The 17,227-nt window shown below is 42.3% G+C and overlaps 1 long non-coding RNA gene across 2 annotated transcripts; it reads left to right on the forward strand.

Annotated features, from left to right (window-relative positions):
* Positions 1-37: 37 nt before the first annotated feature.
* LOC105030284 lies at positions 38-11,199 on the forward strand. 2 transcript variants are annotated; one of them, XR_829571.3, is made up of 3 exons: positions 38-193; positions 3,612-3,695; positions 9,739-11,199. It is a non-coding gene; the product is annotated as an uncharacterized LOC105030284 (long non-coding RNA). The 2 variants fall into 2 exon arrangements; XR_004575531.1 differs by lacking the exon at positions 9,739-11,199 and adding an exon at positions 4,186-4,226.
* Positions 11,200-17,227: the final 6,028 nt, after the last annotated feature.

Below are 17,227 nucleotides of genomic sequence, written 5' to 3' on the forward strand. Positions count from 1 at the left end.
TGGGGCTACAATGAAAATGTGTACTGTTGGGGGTACTTGAGGACCGTAGTTGGGAACCACTGCCCCTATACAGTGAAAACCGGGATTCATCCATGAAGAGAACACATCTACAAAGTGCCAGACTCCATCGAATGTGAGCATTTGCCCACTCAAGTCGGTTACGACGAGGAACTGCAGTCAGGTCGAGACCCGGGTGAGGACGACGAGCATGCAGATGAGCTTAGATTGTTCACAAAAATTAAGCGTAGATTTTTTAGTAATATTTTGATATTTCTTTTTCAATTTCTGAGATATTCATCCCAAATCACATCCATATATTCTTCATTACATTATCTAAGAGCTTCAACTTAGATTTTTCAGAAATAATGAATTATAGAGTTTTTGAGAATATTTTGATGATTCTCGGAATCTCTAAACATATGGATGTGAATTGGGATGAATATCTCAAAACCTGGAAAAGATATCAAAAAGAATCTGTAAAATATTTGTACAAATTCTGTAACTCATTATATTTGAGATGCCATTTGGGGTGAATATTAAAAAATTGGGGGAAAAAAATTTAGAGGGAAACTTTCAAATATTCTCAAACATTCTGGCCCTTTTTACGCATGAGTTTCAAATATGCCTTAACGGCCCACCAGCGTGAGTTTTTTTGCGCGTGATTTCAGAACTCACTCAGAGTTCCAGAAATTGATTATGACGTCACAATACATTTAATCCGCAGCTTCCCAAAAACACCACACTGCTTACTAGTTGCATCAACATTTTATTTCAATTATATTAGCAAACCTCTACCGGTATAGTAACTGTTAAAAATGTACATTGAATAATTTTTCACTGATCTTACAAATGGTGTCCTTTTTATAAAGATTGAGGCGCAAAAAATACTGACACGCTTCGCTAAATATCAGGCAATAGGTTTGTAAATCATTTATTTAGTAATTATTCTGAAGCTCTCAAAAGTATGACAAATTATGAATTCCGATTCTTGCATTTAGTAATGGACAAATGCGATCAGTGAAAAATGTGGTGCTGTAATACTGTTTTAGTTTGCGCCATCGGTTCGATACTAGATCTGCCAATTGAGCTATTGTGTGTGAACCCTACAAACATAAAAACAAACTGACTGGATTAACCCCACGTTAGCTACGTGCATTGAGTGCCGTTCAGACGGTTGACATGAACACGTCACCTTGCCAGGTAAGGAACACTACATACAATGCATTGCAAGCTTCTCTCATTGGCTCGAATTTATAGAGCTGCAAAAGCTGGTTGATGTGTAACTGTAGCTAGCTAACAAACGTCAGCTAACCGCTAGCTAACAAGGTGCATCGAAAATGAAGATTGGTGAAGGTTCTAAATGTGTCTTATTGTATTGAGCTGTAGAAGTAAAAAATTCCAACATATCCTTTGTTTGAATTAGCTACTGAAAGTCAACCACCAACAACAGACTCCCTCCGATTTACACACACGAACTGTATATGCATGATGTCACTGATGAGCACTAGATCAAACTATTGCGAGGCAAAGGGCGGTGGGTCGCAATCATTTTAAACTTAAAAATGCGCTATTATGTGTCTATATCCAGCACAAGTGCTTTCATTGCGTTATTAATATTATTGAAATTATAGTTATTTTTTACAGTGATATATTGGGACAAATCATAGTTTTCCCAGGATGGGAAATCTGTCCGAAACTGGCAAATGTAAATGACCGTCAGGTCTCAGAGTTACTCACCTTTCTTTATCTTTGGTTGATAAAAAAAAAGCATAGTCTCGCCCAAAAACCGGTAATGTATCTTCTAGAAAGTTTTTACACAATGATTTTGAGATTGTCAGCGCTTCCAGGAAATGGTAAGAGGTTCCATAGTAGTCCCTAATATCATTTGTTTTTGTGTATTGTGCGTAAGTAACCCTTCTTGTCCCTATTTGAATGCTTCCTACCTGGTTAATATCATAGTGTGGTCTTGAAACAATTACAATGAGGAACTAAAGTTGTAAATAAGTAATGTGAGTAAATAAAAGCGTGGTCTGACCAGCCATTGTTACGTCACTTGTACCTAGGTGTTCTAACGGTGCATTCTAAACAGTACGTTCTAATCACACCGGTGTGATCCTACGCTTCAGGGACCACTCTAGCCTGATCACTGGTGTGATAGTACGCGTCAAAGGGTTAAAAGCCTTTGTTATGAGGACTGCACTTTTACTCCGGTCCCCAAACTTTTTTGTCCAACAACCCCATTTCGATATCTAAAAATTATTGCGACCCCAACCATTATATAATCTATTATTTTTTTATTTGAGGCTATGAGTGTCAATTATAAAACGTTCTCCCCCGACCCCATTTTCATTTCAGGTGACCCCACATGGGGTCGAGACCCCTAGTTTGGGAACCTCTGATGTAGACACAGCTTTTCCCGTCACTCCACACTCTGTGGGCCGCAGACCGAAGACAATTTTACCCGTACATGGGAGTGGTCGAATGTGAGAATGTGTGAATGTGAAACTAGCTTTACCGCTGTGAATCACCATCAAATCTTACCTACATGGATACAAATATAGGCATTACTTTGGGCGCCTTACTCTGGGCGCACACCTCACGTCCTTTGCCAAGGTACCTGCCCTCCAGGCAGCTGATTGTGCGGCAGATGCCAGAATGACCGGAGAAGGGGGTAGTATGCGCCCAGCACAGCAGCCTTTCCCGGGCAGAGACAGGCACGTATTGGCGACCAGCAGGATACTGCGCGGGCGCTGGGTCCATGTGCAGTGCCTGCTTGATGTCGGTTTCGATGTCCCACCAGGTCCCCGGTAGTATGGGGTCATCATCTACTGGCCTCTCCCCCGTGTCATGCTGGCGAGATAACGCATCAGCCTTCACATTCTTGCTGCCTGGGATATTGGACAGAGTGAATGTGGATGTACTCCATCCAGTACATGGTGGTCAGTCCAAACGAGAAAAGGGTGTTTAGCCCCCTCGAGCCAGTGCCTCCATGCCGTAAGGGCCTTGATGACCGCCAACAGTTTGCAATCACCGACGTCGTAGTTCCGTTCAGCAGGCGTCAGCTTTCTTGAGAAGAAAGCGCAGGGGGCGGAGCTTGGCATGCATGCCAGATCGTTGTGACAGCACCGCCCCCACCCCAGTCTCAGATGAGTCCACCTCTATAACGAACAGCAACCTCCGGTAATAATTAGTGAAACCCAGAAAACGCTCTACCGCATTTACTGTGGTTGGGGTGGGCCAATCACGCACGGCTTCAATGCGGTCTGTCTTCATCTCCACCCCTGTCGCAGAGATGCGGTGTCCCAGAAAGGAGACGGATTGCTGGAAGAAAAGCCACTTCTCCGCCTTGACATACAAGTCATGCTTCAGCAGCCTTTCAAGCACCCGACGGACCAGAGTGACATGTTGCTCGCGAGTGGCCGTGTACACCAAGATGTCATCGATGTAGACCATGTCCCGGCGCCCCCACAAGTCCCTGAAGATCTTGTTGATGAATGTCTGAAACACTAATGGAGCATTCGTTAGACATATGGCATGACCAGGTATTATTAATGGTCAGTCGTTGTGATAAACGCTGTCTTATGCTCGTCTCTCTCTCGGATACGCACAAGATTGTAGGCACTCCGGAGATCCAATATCGGGAAGAAGCGCACGCCAGGCATAGATTCCACCACAGAGGAAATGAGAGGAAGTGGGTGAGTGTACCGTATGTTGATTTGATTGAGTGCACGGTAATCTAAATTAATCCCATAGAAAATCTGTGGAGGGAGCTGATGGTTTGAGTTGCCAAATGTCAGCCTCAAAACCTTAATGATGTGCATTTTAGACACGCACGTAGTGCCTTTGTTGCTTCACTTTTATACACCGATCAGCCATAACATCATGACCACCTGCCTAATATTGTGTAGATCCCCCTTTTGCCACCAAAACAGCCCTGACCCGTCGAGGCTTGGATGCCACTAGACCTCTGATAGTGTGCTGTGGTATCTGGCACAAAAATGATAGCAGCAGATCCTTTAAGTCCTATAGGTTGCAAGGTGGGGCACCCATGGATTGGAGCTGTTTGTCCAGCACATCCCAAAGATGCTTGATTGGATAGAGATATGGGGAATTTGGAGGCAAGTCAACACCTTGAACTTGTTGTGTTCTTCAAACCATTCCTGAACCATTTTTCATTTGTGGCAGGGGCCAATGCCATCAGGGAATACTGTTGCCATGAAAGGGTGCAGGAGGATGGTCTGCAACAATGCTCAGGTAGGTGGTACATGTCATAGTAACATCCCAGCAGAACATTGCCCAAAGCATAACACTGCCTCCACCGGCTTGCCTTCTTCCCATAGTGCATCCTGGTGCCATGTGTTCTCCAGGTAAGCGACGCACACGCACCCAGCCATCCACCTGATGTAAAAGAAAACGTGATTCATCAGACCAGGCCACCTTCTTCCATTACACCGTGGTCCAGTTCTGATGCTCACAATCCCAATGTAGGCACTTTCGGCAGTGGACAGGTGTCAATATGGGCACCCTGACTGGTCTGTGGCTACGCAGCCCCATATGCAACAGACTGCGATGCACTGTGTTCTGACACCTTTCTATCAGTTCCAGTATTAACTTGTTCAGCAATTTGAGCTACAGTAGCTCGTCTGTTGGATCGGACCACACGGGCCAGCCTTCACTCCCCACATGCATCAATGAGCCTTGGCTCTGACCATGACCCTGTCGCCGGTTCACCGCTTTTCCTTCCTTGGATTACTTTTGATAGGTACTGACCACTGCAGACTGGGAACACCCCACAAGGTCTGCAGTTTTGGAGATGCTCTGACCCATTTGTCTAGCCATCACAATGTGGCCTTACGACCATTACAATTTGGTCAAAGTCGCTCAGATCCTTACGCTTGCCCATTTTTCCTGCTTATAACACATTAACTTTGAAAACAAAATGTTCACTTGCTGCCTAATATATCCCACCCACAAGTGCCATGATGACGAGATTATCAGTATTACTCACTTCACCTGTCAGTGGTCATAATGTTATGGCTGATCGGTGTATGTTGTCTATTGTCTTTATGTATTTAGATGAAGTACCGTTAGGTCCAGAAATAACATGTTTTGTTATTTTGGCTGTTTAGGAGATGCCATGGGAATCTCATTGGTTAATGAGAATTCATTAAGGTACCACGAATCAGGATTTCCCTCTGAATAGAATTTTGTTTCCCATCGCCACATTTCGCTAACGTCATTTTAACAGTATCTCATTCTAGCATTAATGCATGTTAGCTAGCTAGATGTCATTCTTACCAGTCTTTGTGGGATTTCAGGAGTCTCACAAAGTTTGACGTTGTGGCTATCACATCAGTAAGTTTAGTTTTGCCTGCTTTGGCAATCTGCTGTCATTTTCCTCCCCACCTTGACAAAGTCCTCAAATCCAAAATGTAACTATTTACAAAACCCATCCAGATTCCATCATAGTAAGTTCTGGATCACGTCTGAATTGACGACCTAACGTTGACAGCTGAACACTAGCCCTAGTTTGACTGACATTCAGGAAAGTGAAAGTAGAGTGAAGTATTGTTGTGTTATCCCACCCACCCTCACTCTATGGATACGAGTTGAGAACATCGACGCTCTTTGAGCGCCGGGCAACGCGAGCAGACAGAGATGAGAGGATGAGAGGAATTTGCTAGGAAAATCTAAAGTCTCTTGAGTCATACAGCTCAAGTCCAAGTCAAGTCACAAGTCTTAGGCATCAAGTCAAAGTCAAGTTGCAAGTGTCTTCTCTTTTTACCAAGTCAAGTTGCAAAATATGTTATTCGAGTCGCACTCGAGTCCAAGTCGTGTGATCTCTGACATTCTGTATCTCAATCACTCTTCCCAAAAGTAAACTTCCTGTAGCCCCACCCTCACATGCCACCATTTCATGTTTCACTGTGGGCCCCCACTGACAAGAAAAGCCCACAAGGCTAAAGGTCTTGGAAGAATTTTACTCAGACATACCTCAAAATCTCACTAATCCCACTGTATGTACGTGTACTGAGAACCTAATGTACCTCACTTTTGATATGAGACCAACAAAACAGACCTTTTGTTCCTCATGAGAAACAGATGTGGGCCCAGTAGGTTAGTGGAACATCCCATAACGCACCCACAATGTAATCTTTATCAATGGGCAGCAAAATGTAATTTGATTGTCTTTACCATCTCCCAATAGGTTTACAGCACTATAGTTGAATTTTAAGTGTGTTTCAGGCTGTGGACCACTGCACAAGCTTTGACAAAATGAATGCACATGGCTGAAATTTGAAGCTGAGAGTCTGTGCATCATTTAAAAAATGTGCTGCAATACTGAGCCAAAAGAAAACAAAATAATTGTTTAAATACTTTGGAGAGTTATACTAAGTGTTTTGCAGAATCACTGGCCCCCTTTGTAAATACGACCAAAGAAGGCTGTTTCTCTGAATGTTGAAAAAAAAAGTGTATACTCCCTTTTATATGGTGTTATGTGGTGTGTAGTCATCTTGCTATTATCTTTAGCCAGTTTCTTTGACCTTCCACCCTTATTGCAATGTTTTCATAGTACACATTGTGTTTGTTCTGGATTACACTGAACAGGATTTCAATGTGTTTGCAAAGAGGAACCGGTCTTTCTACTTACTTTAGAGCAGTGTTGGCTCTTTTGACTTTAGATGGTCCTAAGCAAAATTTGAGGCCCTCGCTCCCCTAGCGGTTCTGGGCCCCCTAGCAGTCTACTTAACCCTAACCCTAACCCTAACCCAATAGGTCTATGGATGACACTACCAACGTGGGCCACTACCAACACTTCTAATAAATCATCTAACAACCCCTAGCTTACTAGGACAATAATGTTTCATATCTTTCATAGAACTAACAACCAGATTTAGTGGAACATTTAGAAAGTGGTCAATGTGCGTTAATGTTATTGTTTGTTGTCATTGTATAAGTGTGATGAACACATCTGTAAGATTCAAAACTTTCTTTTTAGCTGTGAGATCTGTTATAGCCACACTCACCTAAAGGATTATTAGGAACACAATACTAATACTGTGTTTGACCCCCTTTCGCCTTCATAACTGCCTTAATTCTACGTGGCATTGATTCAACAAGGTGCTGAAAGCATTCCTTATAAATGTTGGCCCATATTGATAGGATAGCATCTTGCAGTTGATAGAGATTTGTGGGATGCACATACAGGGCACGAAGCTCCCATTCCACCACATCCCAAAGATGCTCTATTGGGTTGAGATCTGGTGACTGTGGGGGCCATTTCAGTACAGTGAACTCATTGTCATGTTCAAGAAACCAATTTGAAATGATTTGAGCTTTGTGACATGGTGCATTATCCTGCTGGAAGTAGCCATCAGAGGATGGGTACATGGTGGTCATAAAGGGATGGACATAGTCAGAAACAATGCTCAGGTAGGCCGTGGCATTTAAACAATGCCCAATTGGCACTAAGGGGCCTAAAGTGTGCCAAGAAAACATCCCCCACACCATTACACCACCACCACCAGCCTGCACAGTGTTAACAAGGCATGATGGATCCATGTTCTCATTCTGTTTACGCCAAATTCTGACTCTACCATCTGAATGTCTCAACAGAAATCGAGACTCATCAGACCAGGCAACATTCTTCCAGTCTTCAACTGTCCAATTTTGGTGAGCTCATGCAAATTGTAGCCTCTTTTTCCTATCTGTAGTGGAGATGAGTGGTACCCGGTGGGGTCTTCTGCTGTTGTAGCCCATCCGCCTCAAGGTTGTGCGTGTTGTGGCTTCACAAATGCTTTGCTGCATACCTCGGTTGTAACGAATGGTTATTTCAGTAAAGTTGCTCTTCTATCAGCTTGAATCAGTCCGCCCATTCTCCTCTGACCTCTAGCATCAACAAGGCATTTTCGCCCGCAGGACTGCCGCATACTGCATGTTTTTCCCTTTTCACACCATTCTTTGTAAACCCTAGAAATGGTTGTGCGTGAAAATCCCAGTAACTGAGCAGATTGCGAAATACTCAGACCAGCCCGTCTGGCACCAACAACCATGCCACGCTCAAAATTGCTTAAATCACCTTTCTTTCCCATTCTGACATTCAGTTTGGAGTTCAGGAGATTGTCTTGACCAGGACCACACCCCTAAATGCATTGAAGCAACTGCCATGTGATTGGTTGATTAGATAATTGCATTAATGAGAGATTGAACAGGTGTTCCTAATAATCCTTTAGTTGAGTGTACATAAGAGTGTATTGGGTACTCACACCTGGCAAACAAACCGCAAAAGAGCACTTTAATACAGCCATGAACAGAACACCACTTGGGCATTATAAATTTCAAAAACTATCACATGGCTGATTTTGTACGTTTGCCCGCTGACAACGAAATGATCAGTCTATAAATTTAATGGTAGGTTTCTTTGAACAGTGAAAGACAGAATAACAAGAAAAAAATCCAGAAAAATGCATGTCAAAAATTTTATAAATTGATCCGCATTGTAATGTGTAAAATAATTATTTGACCCCTCTGCAAAACATGACTTAGTAGTTGGTGGCGAAACACTTCTTGGCAATCAGAGGTCAGACGCTTCTTGTAGTTGGCCACCAGGTTTGCACATATCTTAGGAGGGATTTTGTAATTAAAGTTTCGAGGCTGATGTTTGAAAACTCGAACCTTCAGCTCCCTCCACAGATTTTCTACGGGATTAAGGTCTGGATACTGGCTAGGCCACTCCAGGACCTTAATGTGCTTCTTCTCGAGCAACTCCTTTGTTGCCTCGGCCGTGTGTCATGACCCATTTTCAATGACCTGGCTGAAGGAAGGAGGTTCTCACCCAAGATTTGACAGTACATGGCCCCGTCCATCATCCCTTTTCTGCGGTAAAGTGTTCCTGTCCCCTTAGCAAAAAAAACACCCCCAAAGTTTCCACCTCCATGTTTGACGGTGGGGATGGTGTTCTTGTGGTCATAGGCAGCATTCCTCCTCCTCCAAACACGGCGAGTTGAGTTGATGCCAAAGAGCTCGATTTTGGTCTCATCAGACCACAACACTTTCACCCAATTCTCCTCTGAATCATTCAGATGTTCATTGGCAAACTTCAGATTGGCTTGTACATGTGCTTTCTTGAGCAGGGGGACCTTGCAGGCACTGCAGGATTTCAGTCCTTCACGGCGTAGTGTGTTACCAATTGTTTTCTTGGTGACTATGGTCGCAGCTGCCTTGAGATCATTGACAAGATCCTCCCGTGTAGGTCTGGGCTGATTCCTCACCGTTCTCATGTTTATTGCAACTCCACAAGGTGAGATCTTGCATGGAGCCCCAGACCGAAGGAGTTTGATAGTTCTTTTGTGTTTCTTCCATTTGCGAATAATTGCACCAACTGTTGCCACCTTCTCACCAAGCTGCTTGGCGATGGTCTTGTATCCCATTCCAGCCTTGTGTAGGTCTACAATCTTGTCTCTGACATGGCAGCTCTTTGGTCTTGGCCATGGTGAAGTTTGGAATCTGATTGATTGGTTGCTTCTGTGGACAGGTGTCTTTTATACAGGTAACAAACTGAGATTCGGAGCATTCCCTTTAAGAGTGTGCTCCTAATCTCAGCTCGTTACCTGTTTAAAAGACACCTGGGAGTCAGAAATCTCTGATTGAGAGGGGCTCAAATACTTATTTCACTCATTAAAATGCAAATCAATTTATAACATTTTTGTTGTTATTCTGTCTCTCTGTTACGATTAGCGTTGAAGCAGGACCCAAGCACAGCCATGAAGGACAAATAAAGGATGTAATGGTGGAACAGAGGCAGTAAAACCAAAAACAAACAGCAGAAAAACAGGTAGGCAAAAACACAGACTGGCGGCAGGGACGGACATAAACCAAGTACAAAACACAATGACCGACAAGGGGCTAACAGAAGATGGCAAACTAAATAAGGGGCTAACGAGGACCAACAAGACACATGTGCAAACAACAAGGACAGGCACAAGCTGTGGAGAAGGACAGAAACAAAAACCAAACATGACAGGGCTACATTCAAAGCCAAACCAAAACAGAACAGAACAGAATGTTACACTCTCACTGTTCAATTAAACCTACCATTAAAATTATAATGATAATTTCTTTGTCAGTGGGCAAACTTCCAAAATCAGTAGGGGATCACTGTATATAAATTATTTTTGGCAATTGTTTTCATATTTCACAAGGAGGATTGTCACTGCATTTCAGCCATGTAAATACTTGTCATTGTTTGTCTGTTCTCCATAAATACATACACAATTATGATGACACAGGCACACACACAAAAATCTGAACAGAAATGAAGGTTACACTTTGTGTATCTGTAGATGTTCTATAGATATGAATACTTAAACATTCAACAAACTATAAGTTGATAAGCAACTGCTTGCTAGGATTCATAAGAATGTGGCAGCCTATGCTAGGGTAATGCGAACATTCAGACTGCCCACTCAACTGCTTTTTCTGAATCTCGTGTTCCATTTAGCAACTAGCCATTCAACACGCCCTAATCTCTAAGACGTGGGTGGTCAACAAGACAGCATGAGGAGAGTTTGGGGGTAAGATAAGTGCCAAGTGGTCGCATGGTTGAACATCGCTGCAGTGTACCAGAGTATTTAGTCAGTGCCTGAATGAACGATTAAAAGTCCCCAGACAGGCAATAAACTCTCTGCTGCAAAGTGCAAGAGAAGTTGTTTACCCAATAAAATGGACAGCCGCATTGCAGACAGGGCTTACATCACAAGCTGGCCTCAGCACAGAGCCGGGTGCACAAATATAGGACACAAAGTATTTGAATCCATTGTTCCTAAGACGCAAAGGTGGGAGCCTACCAGATGGCGAACAGACCCTGGCAAAAAGGTTTGTCACCTTGAAGAAAAACTGTTCAAATCTCCAGCCAATCATTCCATTAGCAATACATTCCGGCTTGACGTAGCAAAACAAGTAGACCACAATGAATTCAGTAGGAACAATGTTTTACTTCCAAACAACTCATGTCATGAAGCCAAACTCTCTCAATAGCAGCAAACTGTTTAAAATTAATACATCGTGCTGAGCTCTCTTCAACTCTGCTGTCGTGGCTCGACTGTGTTCTTAGGTGTGCATGCTAGTGATTAGTCATAGTCGGCAGACCCCAATGTTATATACAGCTCCGGATAAAATTAAGAGACTACTGCACCTTTTTCTTTCCTTTCCAAAAAAGTTGAAAAGAAAAAGGAAAGTAAAAGGTGCCGTGGTATCTTTTTTCCGGAGCTGTATGTGGGGTAGGTGGGTTTAAGGTTATAAAATGTTTTTGGATGAAGAGTGTGGGTTTGGGGCGGGATGTATGTTGAATGACATTGCTAGACTTTGTAACAATTTTATTAATTCTGAGAGAATTTGGCAATAATATGACTCTCAGAGTAGGCTACATTTCAGCTGCCAGCACGTGCCTCTGAAAAATGCTTGACCTCTACGTTCCCCAAACAGATGTTTTGTTCTTTCTGTAACATTCATCTATCTCAAGGCATTTTCCATATTTGTGTGTGTAATGTAGGGTGCAGGCTTCAGAATTTCACGTTGTCCATATAGTCGGGTTGGTTACTGATGTGTTATACGTTCTACCAAGAACCCTTTAAAAGTTTTTCAGCAGGTGAGTTGAGGGGGTAGGTTGTGCATGTGGTTCTTTCAGTAACAAGTATAAATTGTTCTTCACAATACCCTTTGACGTTTCTCCTTGAAAAACCTTTCAGGTTCCTGCAGTTTCAAAGTAAAGGATACTTTTCTATTTAGAATGATGTGGTCTAGTAGTAATGTGATGATATCCTTTGATGTTATGGTGTCTTGAAATCTGAGAAATGTGTCTACATGAATATTTAATATTTCCAGCATTTTGAGGTCAGTCACTTCCCTAAGTGGTCCAATATAATACAATGTCATGGTACATTCAAATGTTGCCAGTAAACAGCTCTATTTTCAGTCAAAACAAACCATGTTTGGAAAATAAAACTCAGCACTTTTAGAAAGAGAGTCTCCTCAGAAAGATTTGACAGTTGATATAATTCAGGTCCATGTAACAGGTCAGGAAAATCTTACAGAATGGCAGTATTTTTTTAGGACATTCACCAGCCTTCAAATTCTCTCTTACTACAGTAAGACATGCACAACACCATAACACATTATTTCCAGAGGACTTTTATGAAATTATACTAAAATTATTTCACAAGTTCTTTTGACCAGTAGCCAGACCATGACCTGTTGTCACAGGAAACCAAACACTTCCTCTTAAGAATGAAACCTTCAAACTAAGTGTTTACACGCTGTGTTAATTCTGTATACAGGCCAACAATGAATGATGCTGTGTTATGATCTAAGCTAAAGTATTACATTGAAATGTATTGGTAGGGAAAAGTCTGTGTACATTCATTATCATGGAAGAATATCACCTTCACAAGAGGCAAACTTGTACTCATCCTGTTATTGTTTGGGAAAGGGGAAGTAGACTGCAAGCTTAATTACCCCGGCTGGCCTTCACTGGAATTCCCGTTTAAATAAAGCACATTCATTTAGATAACAGTTTTTCAGGAAAACCCAGTTCAAAAAGATGAATTGCTCCTACAGTCAGCGAGTCACTCCCTTATACAAAGTTGGCAAACAACACTATATACGGTTTTCTGGGGAAAGTCCAGAAGGTATCTGTTTCTGGGATACCATTACAGGCATCCTCAAAGTTGTTTTCGACACTCGTTTTACCCATTCTAAAATTCACTTAACATTAACTTCAAAATGATTATTGAACCCATAAATGAATGCACATACAGGAAAAAATTGGCCTACATGCCAACAACACATATTGGACTCGGTTTCACTACTGCTATGTCAACACCACCATAGTATATCTAATTAGGACATAATGTTCATGTTTCCACCTTCCTAACCTCCCTTGACCTTTGGCTCAAAACGTCCAGAAACAAAGAACTTTCTTCTGAAACACATCAGTCTATTCTTGTTCTGAGAAATGAAGGCTATTCCATGGAGAGATTGCCAAGAAATCGAAGATCTCATACAACGATAGGTAGGACTCCCTTCACAGAACAACTTTCTAACCAGAGTAGAAAGAGTGGGAGGCCCCAAAGCACAAATGAACTAGAGGACGAATACATTGGTGTCTAGTTTGAAAAACAAACGCCTCAACTGGCAGCTTCATTAAATTGTACCCAGAAAACACCAGTCTCAACGTGAACAGTGAAGAGACAACTCTGGGGTGCTGGCCTTCTATGCAGCGTATTCATGCATTATCATTCAGTGGCAGTGTACATACATTAGTCACACCGAATGTTCAAGTTTAATTTGGCTGCTCCAGTCTAAACAGGACATGTTTGTGGCCTCCTGTGCTGGCGTGGTCAGTTTTTGCCATTTAGGGAGGTCCAGATAGCAGAGCAAGTTGTTTATCATCATTCTTAAGGGACTGCTGTCCGTGGGAGAGGTCCATATTTGCTAAAACTGGTGTGTGCCTGGGGGATGGGTGTGTATGTGTGTGCATAGAGCATAGATACATTATTCATTAGGAAAGAACTTCACTTTTCTCACACTATAACAGGAACATTATATTTATTTGTGTTTGACTTTTCAATAACCTTTGAGGGGAAGCCATTCCATTATGATAAATGTACTGTACACAAGACTTGCCCAGCTAACACATTTATTTTGACTACTGGTCTGAGTTGATCATTCACATAATAGCATTCAACAGTATCCATGGATTCCCCCTATTAAACCTCCATGGGTTGCAGGTGGCTGAACAAAGGAAACATCTGGCTCATCAATTGAGTTTTTCATGAAGACCAGCCAAACATTGGGAGGGAAGTGGGGGCAGGGCTTTGTGTGGTAACCAGAGATCGTTGTGGGTGTGTTCCATTCATTAGCAATATGAAACCAAGCAGAGATAGAGACACAGACAGTTGAGGGGGATGCTGTGTGAGTGGTAAAAACATTTGCATTGACAACAGCTTATCAACTGCTTTAACGGTGAAATTAATTATTTTACATTAGATACAATACAGCTCCGGAATAAATTAAGAGACCATTGCACCTTTTTCTATTCTCAGAGCCTCCATTCAGAGTAATACCCCTGAGTTGTTTTATGGAGTGGTTTGAATAAAAGGGGTGTGAACCATGATGTTTACTTAGTGAGGGCCTGTAAACTGTGCAGGATGTGGTGTACCTGCAGAGACAGAGATAATGGCGGCAGAGAGAAAAACACTCTCTTACATCATTTTGTCAACAACAACGTTATAATGTAAAACTTGCGTGACACTAGTATATTTCACATCTAGGATAAATGGGAAGACCTCATTGAATAAAGGGGAGTGGGAGTATCACAACACATCTAATTTTAGGAGTAATTATTGTGACAGAGTATTTTTTATACACCCACAAACACAATCTATAGTTAGAAACATCATACTAATTTCCTTTTTGTTTGCTGTATTTAAAAATATATATAAAGCTCACTTAGCTAGCTTGTATGTTGCAGATGGAGCTATCCGAAGTGTTGACAACAAATTATAGAGCCTATAGAAAATTTAGGCCAGTGTTATTTTCAATCGCAAATAAAGCTGTAATTCTTTACTTTTCACCAAGACACAATCCCAACTGTAATATTATTTCTTTTCATTGGTTAATCAGTAAGCTGGTGTGAACTTTAGAGACAGTAAACCAGATATTTGCTATACATTTAGGATGCTAAATCATGAGATGTAACTTTACATTCATTTTATTTTTCCACCAGGGCCCGCTATTTTAGATTCAATTACCCCTGCATTGTTCCATGTGTTATAAATATGGTTTCTCTTGTGTTGGTAGGATAGCCATGGAGTCCAATGGATATCTTATTTAGTGGGTTTGCATTAAAAGTACATTTTGCATTGCAATAACAGAGAATGTCTATAATTAATCTGCTGTGGCATGTGGGAGACTCTAAGGCCATGTGAGTAAGATTCTATGGCCCGTGTGCTAATCACATGGGTTGGTGCAATCCTAACACCACACATCACCAGAAACAACCATCCCTATTATGAAGCATGGAGGTGGCAGAATCATGTTATGATGATTTGGCATACTGACTGTTTAAACAGTGTTTACATATCAAATGTGTTTGCCTAACTCGGCCCTCTTTCAGGGTGGGTGCGGTTGGTTGGTGTCCCTTTCAATCTGATGCTTGGCAAAGTGGGTGGAGTTCCTTCCTGCCTGGTTGGGTTACATTCAGATGGGGCTCTTGAGCCCCCTGTCTCAGCCTCAAGTTTTACTGTGCTATAATATTGTGCCGGGGGACTTGGGTCTGTCCTGTCTTAAGTCCCAATTATTTATTTTGCATTATATTCTGTGACGGGGGAAAAGTGTCTTACTGAACAGCATGTTCAGTTATCCTTTTGAATCAAAGAGATGCTATCTCTAACATTTCTGGTGTCCTGTTTAACTTTAGAATGTGGGCCCTTGGACCCCGCCTTGCTACTACCTTGCCCCAATGACTCGTGGGTGGTACTGTCCGGAGTCCTCTTGGTTCTGTTGCAGGTCGAATTGCTGGCTGGTGATTCCTGCTGCCCCTTCCCACAACGGTCCCTGTCCATGTCCATCTGGTGCTGTGGACTTGGATTCTGTTTAAGGACTCTGGTCACAGCCCACGTGCATTTGTTGACCTGCTTGTCACCTGAACTTGCAGAAACATTGACATGGCCCGAAAAGTTCTTCTTCACACGGCACAGCCAGTGTGTCAGGTATAATCCAGCATGAAGACTAGGGAGCAAACAACCTGCACAACTGAACTGTAAACATTATTTTTAATGTTCATACTTTATTAAGTATATAAATATAACAACTTTGAGGATGGCTATGGAGATAGGTCAACTTGTGGTATAATTAATTGGGAGAATTCTCACAGCTATTATTAAATAAGGCTAATTCATGAAATCCATTAAGTTACAAAGTACAGACAAATAAATTAAGAAAGTAAAAGGATTTTGTGGAATGACCTTATGGTTTCTTTAGCTGAAAAAACAACAACACATAAACAGTAATGTAAATGTATCTGAATGAATGTGTGTCAATGTAAATGGATTCCATCAAACCTCATCACCTTCACATTGTTATGTGTTATTGTCTCTGTATGTGTCTATGACAGCGTCTCTCTATCCACATCTATGACAGTGTTTCTATCCACATCTACACCAATCAGCCATAACATTATGACCACTGACAGGTGAAGTGAATAACACTGATAATCTCGTTATCATGGCACATGTCAGTGGGTGGGATATATTAAGCAGCAAGTGAACATTCTGTCTTCAAAGTTGATGTGTTAGAAGCAGGAAAAACTGGCAAGCATAAGGATCTGAGCAACTTTGACAAGGGCCAAATTGTGATGGCTAGATGATGTTCCCGGTCTGCAGTCATCAGTACCTATCAAAAGTGGTCCAAGGATGGAAAGGCGGTGATCCGGCGACAGGGTCATGAGAGGCCAAGGTTCATTGATGCACGTGGGGAGCGAAGGCTGGCCCATGCGGTCCAATCAAACAGGTGAGCTACTGTAGCTCAAATGCTTAAAAGGTAAATGCAGGTACTAATAAAACAATGACAGAGCACACAGTGCATTGCAGTTTGTTACGTATGGGGCTGCGTAGCCACAGACCATTCAGGGTGCCCATGCTGGCCTCTGTCCACTGCTGAAAGCACTGGAAGAAGGTGGCCTGGTCTGATGAATCACGTTTCCTTTTAAATCACGTGGATGGCCGGATGCATGTGGGTGGCTTACCTGGAGAACACATGGCACCAGGATGCACTATGGGAGCAAGCTGATGGAGGCATTGTGATGTTTGGGCAATGTTCTGCTGGGAAACCTTGGGTCCTGCCATTCATGTGGATGTTACTTTGACATGTACCACCTACCTCGGCATTGTTGCAGACCATGTGCACCCTTTTATGGCAACGGTATTCCCTGATGGCATTAGTCTCTTTCAGCAGGATAATGCGCCCTGCCAAAAAGCAAAAATGGTTCAGGAATGATTTGAGGAACACAACGACGAGTTCAAGGTGTTGATTTGGCCTCAAAATTCCCCAGATCTCAATTAAATCGAACATCTGTGGGATGTGCTGGACAAACAGGTCTGATCCAAGGAGGCCCCACCTCACAACTTACAGGACTTAAAGGATCTGCTGCTAACATCTTGATGCCAGA

The sequence above is a fragment of the Esox lucius genome, chromosome 25 (genome assembly GCF_011004845.1).
Source record: "Esox lucius isolate fEsoLuc1 chromosome 25, fEsoLuc1.pri, whole genome shotgun sequence".
NCBI classification, from domain to species: domain Eukaryota; kingdom Metazoa; phylum Chordata; class Actinopteri; order Esociformes; family Esocidae; genus Esox; species Esox lucius.